Genomic DNA, 8,204 nt, shown 5'->3' with positions numbered 1-8,204 from the left:
AAGTGAGCGGTTCTTGGCCAGAATAATCTACAAAAAAAAAAAAAGTAAGTTGTGTTGGCACCTAAACTCTTCTTCCATGATGCCAGGCTGTTCAGTATGGTTGCCAAATCTATCTTGCTATGTGGTTTCAAATGTGTTCTGAGCGGTTGGTTGTTAGCATGTTGCTAGGTTGATGCCATGGTGTTTTGGTAGTTGCTAAGTATTTACTCGCTGACTCAAGTTGAAATTATTATCAGGTTAGTTAATAGTTAATTTTACCATATATGAGAAATTGTAATAGTGTTGCTCATCAAAAGGTTCTGCCCTAGTTGAGATCTCTAAGCCACAGCTGTGCCAGACCCCTATTTAACCAATAAATGTCTTACTTGTTGTCTCTGCACACTGCAAATTTAAAAACTTGGATTGCAGTTAAACAAAGACATTGCTTTCACCAGCTGTTTTCAGAAACTGCACAACAGCAGAAAGTATTTCCCTTTGTTTAGTGTCCTTTAAGATTTATGGAAGGCTGTTTTCACAATAAAGAAATTAAAAAGGTAAGTGCCATTTCTTACCTCACAATTTAGACTTTTTTCTGAGAAAATTGTGTGAGAAAAGTCTGGATTGTGACATAAAAAGTTACAATTCCCTTTTTTAACTGCTGTATTCAGTGCACAATTTAATATATTCATACTTTTTTCTTGTAATTCTGGGGGGGGGGCAAGAAATAGCAAGATATAAACAAGATATTTTGCAAGATATTTTCCTAGTTCTGTTTATATGTCGCAATTCTGACTTTTTTCTCAGAATTCTCAGTTTATTTCTTGCAATTATGACTTTTTTCTGTAAATTTAAGTCTAAATTTACATCTTGCAAATCAGTTTTTTGTTTCCATCATGGTATAAAAAAAGTAATTACGACTATATGTCACAATTCAGACTTTTTTTCTCAGAATTGCAAGAAAACAAAGGCAGAATTGTGAGATAAAAAAGTCACAATTTTCTTTTTTATTCATTAATTCTGTGGAGCAAACAGGCTTCCTAAAAACCAGCAATCAGTAGTATCCATGTCTTTGCGCAAGTGTATGTATCCAAGTCTTGTCGGTCCTTAGGGCGCATCTTAAGTAAACGCACTGACCAGCTCTAGCAAATGACCTCATATTATGCTCATAGCTAGAATCAAAGGTTTCCTTTTACTTCACAACCACTTCATCTTTATTTATATGCTCTGCCAAGCTCAGCATTTGACTCTGTACTGTACACGTGGCATTTTGGATTAAACACATTCCTCTAGGAAGTGTTGAAAGCCAGGAAAGTGGGTCTGGTTAGTATTGCTGAATCCAATCAGTGGGTCCTAAGTAGGTCAGAAAGCTGACCTAAATTGAGGAAGAGATTCTTACTCCCCTTCATTTTACACAGTATCCCCTGAAGACCAAATGCATTGTGTTGAGAGGGGAGTAGAGCGTCAACAGCTCTGTAATGTATCAGAGACCAAGACAACAAGGAGGCATCTAAAAAGAATAAGTGATCAACAATGCTGCAGATAGACGCCTGATCCGTTATTTTCAGGCTTATCACTGGGCTGATGCACATCGTGTTATTGCCCTGAAGCGAAGAACCATTCCTCACTAAAAACACTGTAACGTGAAAACATTTTATGTCACCTGGCTAATGCAAACAACAGCACAGCATCTGTTAAGATGAAGGTGAGCAATGGTTGAGTCCCTTATCATTCCAACACTGGGAAGTACATAGTGTACACATTATTGTTTTTAATGTGTCTTTCAATTGTTCCATGAAACTGTCATTTCAAACCTGACAGCTGACAATGTAAAGCACACATTGTTTTTATTCTGTGTTGTGTGGCATCAGCATGTCATTTGGCAGAAAGAAAACATTTCATGTAGTATACATCCAAACCATCTGTCCCCTAGATTACTTGACAAAATGAGCAAGGAATATGGGTTCAACCCCTTTAGCAGTAACAGCAGACTGCCTGTAATAATACTGATCTCAGTATTACAGTATTAATGTGCTACTTTTTATTTGCTTTTTGCCATTATTATTAACATTCTGACTTTTTTACTAAAATACTTTAAAGAGACAAATTTGGCTTTCTAAAAAACAGCCATTTATTTGAATAATTGCCAGTGGTATGTAAGTATGGATTTTGTAACTGATTGTTTGAAAGCTGTTTTAAAAGGGATTCCGGTCCTTGATTATGATTGGCTGAACTATGTTCCACACATTGAAATTAATCAAAGTGACAGTAAATACTTCTACATTGTTACAAAAAAAATCTACTTTCTTCTTTTGAACTCTCTATTTATGAATCACATATCATGTATCAGTAATACGAAATGTTTCTTCAGCACCAAATCAGCATGACTTCTGAAGAATCATGTGACACTGAAGACTGGAGTAATGGCTGCTGAAAATTTCAAAACAACAAAAAAGCTTGATACCTTGGAAAACAAATATCGTATAGTGGGAACCACAGTTGCTTTCGGAACTTACTGTGCGACTGTTAAAAAAAAAGTTTTATATATAGCGTGAATGTGTAGTATGAGTGAAATTCTGACATACTACATCCACCGTGTTGTCACTGTCATGTGACTTGCGGTGTCAGTTGTGTCCCTTCACAGTCATTTACACTTACGTATCTCGCAAGAATTAGTAAATCATCCAGGTAAGTTTTGCCTATACTGTTTCATAAATATGAATTCTAATACTAATTGACTCACAAGCAGTTTTCCACCTGCTATGTACAATAGAAGTAGGCATATTTGGACACAGGGCCTGTATTATAAATAAAAAAGCAGGTGATTGGCTCTTTTATCTGTAAAGCGGGACTAGTGGCTACAGTTTGTATTACATTTTCTCCCATTCACATATGTACAAATGGCCCGTTAACTCTCATTGTAATGTTTCTGCAAGTACTTAATAGAAGTAATTTTTGCGATTATACATGCAGGAATGTGTAAACTTGCTTTGCATGGATGGTCTACTCTATTTGAGGACAGGCTGAATACAGTCTACTGAGGGAGACAGATGGAGGGGTCATCTGGCAAAGATAATGCATCCACAAATCAGCTGCGAGGGGGAGAGATAATGTCAAGTTAATTTTATGGCTGTCAGGCATGACCTGTCAAGGTGATGTCAAGGTGGTTCCTCCAACAGAGAGGGACAGACATTACTGTCGCCGCACAGCAGACCGCTATGCTTTACTTTTTGTACTATATTTTGTGTTGCATTCCTTTTAGATTGTATTCACAGGCAACAATAGCAGCCTGAAAATATTCTTTGTTTTTTTGTTTTATAACACAGAATGTGACTTGTTGCTGGTTTACAAGGCACCATTATGTCACATCTAATGAGCTGGAAACAAATTCAAGTGAGCTTGAGACATAACCAAGCAAATATTTATTGACTACAATGCTAATTTACCAGCAATCCTAAAAGAATAGTTCAAAATGGAAATTCCTTTTCATTTACTCACCCTCATGTTATTCCAAACCCATAAGACTTCGGGCTATCTTTGAACACACAAATTACAATAGTTTTAATAAAACCTGACAGGTTTCTGTCCCTTTGTTAAAAGTCCAGTTAACCAAAACCTACAAATGAATTAATGAATGAATGTAAAATTATTCCATATTTAATCCAAATAATGTGAAGATACAATAGCTTAATATCATGAACAGATTTATTTTAGGTTTTTATTTACATATAGTATGATCAACACACATCAGAACATATCAAATATGGTTAACACAATCTCAAACATGTGTGTGATGCACAAAGAGCCAGTGTGGTTTGTTCTTCCATGTTTACCATATTTTATTTTATTTTTTACATTTGCCATATGCTTTGTGTATTTATATGTTAATTGTAGTCTAAATTAAATCATACAAATCCATTGTATTTTTTTTCTCAAGATTTGGATTAAACTGCTCAATTCATACGGATTCATTCATATGGATACAAGCTGAACATGCCTGCAATGACAACGAGAATTAGAAGGAAGTAAATACATATTTGGGTGGTGTAATATTATAATACAATGTCATTAATCAATATTTTAAGATAACCCATGCTATTTAAATAACTAAAATAGCCTATAGACAATAATGAGCAATAATAATCCACCACACTGCCTAGGATATGATGCAATGACAAATTCAAGCGCGCAGCTTCACATTATTAATTATTCATTTCTTTAAGCAACTCTTTGCATTTTTTTGAATGGGAGTATTTTGACCATTACTCCATTGGTAGACATGGTATCTCCCAACAATGAGACCATCTCTGGCTGTACATGTGCATTTGTTGTTACCATAAAACAATCTGCCTGAATTTCATACCAAACTTTTACCCTCGCGGTCTTCCTCTGAGTCCGCACTTTCTTGACGAAATGCCACATTGACTGTCGGGTAGAAGTCTGCCTTGGAGCTCGCCCAAGTGCAGATCGAGGGCGCATAACGGTCACAAAGAGGGTGCTCGTGAACGCTTTTGAATGCTAAAAAGAGGAATGGGACACCCTACGGTCTTAACGGACATGCGCACGCGGTTTGGGTCATTGTAAGTCTGTAAGACCTCAAGTGCACATGAAATGTTCCATTTGGGACAGGGCCACTGCCGTATTAACAGAGACCCTGCCCTGAGTGAGCCGCACATAATCCGCCATGTTTATCTTCATGCTAGAGCATTTAAAAGCAGCTTTCAAGTATGAAATGTCTGTTTATTTTATTGTTTGGGTCATATTAACAGCCTAGACAGCAGTAAAGTTACTGTATATTGCGCTGCTGTCAATTAATATATATCAGAAGTTTAAACTCACATGGCTTTAAAATGCATTATTTCAGTGACACATGATAATCAAAACCTAACAGATGTTTTTTGTATCTGGGTATCTGAGCAGGGTTGCCAGGGTTTCACAACAAAACCCACCCAATTGCTACTCAAAACTAGCCCAAAACTAGCACAATCCCGTTTCGAGGGGGGTCCCCAGGTAAAAATCGCGTTCCGGGGGGTAAAATACATGTTTTTTGGCAGGGTTCCCCTGGTAAAATTCACATTTTAAGTGCTAAATATCACGTTATTGGGGTTGCTTAAAGCTGTAAAGGCATAGCCCTATTCTGGAAAAGTGGGCAGGAAACAGCAGCTCATTTGCATTTAAAGATATATACTCAAAAACAGCATGTATCTGTTTCCACTCAAAATATGCATTTTCAAAATGATATAATCTTGATATGCATCTTGTCAAACGGGGCATAATAGGTGCCCTTTAGGGAAAAAAATTTTTTTGCCCTTTTCCGCCAGACCTTGTGGGATATCAAAGGCAGCAATTAATTTACACATGCTTCCTTAAAAATCCAACCATATGAAGGCATCTAAGTATACAGGATGTTACGTAAATACTGAATTCGAACATGCTTTGATGCCCTCCTACCTCCACGTATTGCCTCAAAAAGAGGTATTTTCCACAATCACATATGTACCATAAACAGATATATGCAGAGACATCAAGCACATGTACCTAACATCATCAGGTCCGTCCATCACACACAGTGCTCTCAACACAGGACAACACACTGTCCTATTTAACCAGCACCAGACGATGAATCTGTGAGGCAAAGAACTGCAAGTTTGCCATCTCTGCAAGGTTGTCATGGCAACTCCGTAGCAGACTCTGGATAGAACGAGAGTGTTTCCAATCAATGCTTTTTTTCCCCTCTTAGATGAGTGAGAGAGCGCATTGTGTAGCCGATGGCCTTGGCGGTGCCGCTTCTGAATCTGAAAAATAACATGTATATTAGACACTATTCATACCCTCATGCTTGATGCAAGCAAGGTGCAAAAAGCTTGTGCAGACATCTTGAGGTTAGCAGAAGGACAGGCCGCCTACGCTTATCCTGAGATGAAGATTATTGTACACACTGTAGCTCAAGCCAGTGAATATTTGCATGTCTACAACACCACATTATAGTGCGAGGCAATATAGGTAGGCAAATATAACTGAACTTTTAATGGAAGCCAGCCCATTATGGTAAGCCTGGGGTTTAACCAATTTCTTATCATTTTGACTTTATATCTTCCAATGTGACCTAATAACCTCACAATTACACTTTATTTCTCATAATTTTGACTTTATACACTGCAAAAAATGCTTTTCTTACTTAGATTTTTTGCCTTGTTTCCAGTCAAAATATCTAAAAATTCTTAAATCAAGAAGGATTTTCTAGACAAGTAAAAATTGTTGTCTTCAGAAAAAGAGTTTTTGCTCGAAACAAGCAAAATAATCTGCAAACGGGGTAAGCAAAATAATCTTGTTTTCTGTTTGAAATAAGATTATTTTGCTTATTTTACAGTTGCAACAATATTTTTCAGAAATTTGACTTTATATATCATAATTTGACCTTAAACCTCACAACTGCAACTTCATTTCTCATTATTATGACTTTATCTCATAATGTGACCTTATATCTCACAATTGCAACTTTATTTCTCATAATTATGAATTTATATCTCATAATTACAACTTTATTCTCATAGTTTTGACTTTATATCTCACAATTTCATCTTTATTTTTGATGATTTTGACTTTATATCTCACAATGTGAACTAATTTCAACTATATTTCTTCCAATTTTTAATTTTCTATCTTACCGCACTACTTTATATCTTACAATTGCAGCTTTATTTTTCATAATTTTGATATATCACAACCTTACATCTGACAGTTGCAATTTTATTTCTCAGAATCTTGACTTCATATCTCACAATATGGTCTTATATCTCAAATCAGCAACTTTATTTCTCATAATTTTGACTTTACATCTTGCAAAATGACGTCAAAGTGCATTTGCAAAGTTGCATATTGACAGCTGGAACCGCTTGAAGTGTATTCATATTCACATTACTGCTAAACTTCTGAAAAAATCAATCAGATAATTTTACAGTAATTGACCGAGTTGAATGTGTGAAAACAGCTAATGATACCGGTTTACCAGCAGAAATACTACAGGAGAGCTTCCAAACACCTCCCTCGACTCCAGTCTGGCTGCTGTCATGCCTGTGAATTTGTTGAGCCCATCCAAAAGCAAATGTGCTGGTAATGAAGTAGTAGACATCATCATTCAGTCTCATTCATTCTGCTGCAGGCCTGTTTTCCTCTCCTTCCTCAGTGGATAGATCAATCCTGCTGCTTTATATGCTTCTCAGCTCAGTGTGCCGTGTGTAGTGAGCACCATGTTCTCAGAACAGACACAAGTTTATTCACATCACCGAGTTTTGTCTGCTTTTCACCTTTTTTGTCAGATCAACAGTCCATTAACGCTTTTCACCATGGCCATCTGTTTTTGTTGATATGTCTGTTTCACATTTTTCTCAGGCTTTCAAACATAACTTCATAGCTGGAAGGTCATAGCAGTGTGTCATTTCGGCTAAAACACCTGAAACTAGTGATTGTGGAAAATGTAGGTCATGCCTTGTGAGACCCCCAAATCATGTTACAAGGCTTTGGGAATGCAAAAAATATCTAGTTGTTTACTAGTGTTGAGTTTGAGTCCACCTTGTCGAGTCTATTCTTTAACCAAATTAGTTTGTGTTGGAGTAATTTGTCTTTTTATCTTAATTTTATAGTTACTATTTTTTTTTAATCTTTCATGTAACATGTGATGTGGATTCTTCTGAACTTTCTGCATCCAAAAGGTCAGAGAGTCCGTCCGAGTCCAAATTCAATCATAATTGCAGTCTGAATCCAAGGCCCGAGTCCAAGTACCCCAACAGTTACTAAAGCATGCTGATCCACATCTTTAAAGGATTTACTTGGTGAAAACTATTTATGTAATTTCTGAAAATAAATTAAGAATAATTTTCTGAAAACATACTCACCCTCAGGCAATCCAAGATGTAAATAAGTTTGTTTCTTCATCAGAACAGATTTGGATTTTGCATTGCATCACTTGCTCACCATTGGATCCTCTGCAGTGAATGGGTGCCGTCAGAATGAAAGCTGAAAAACAGCTGATAAAAATATCACAGTAAACAAGTGAATAAATACAAGTGGAAAGTGAAGTGAAAAGCTGTGTGTTTGTAATAAACAAATACGTCATAACATTTTTAACTTAAAGCTGTTGCTTTCAGCTAAAATACAAGTCCTCTATTTGCTTTCTCCAGTGAAAAAAAAATCATCTTCTTGAATAAGGGTTGAAATATGCATAAATC

The sequence above is a fragment of the Barbus barbus genome (assembly GCF_936440315.1).
Source record: "Barbus barbus genome assembly, chromosome: 26".
Lineage (NCBI taxonomy): Eukaryota > Metazoa > Chordata > Actinopteri > Cypriniformes > Cyprinidae > Barbus > Barbus barbus.
Note: the sequence above shows the minus strand (reverse complement) of the source record.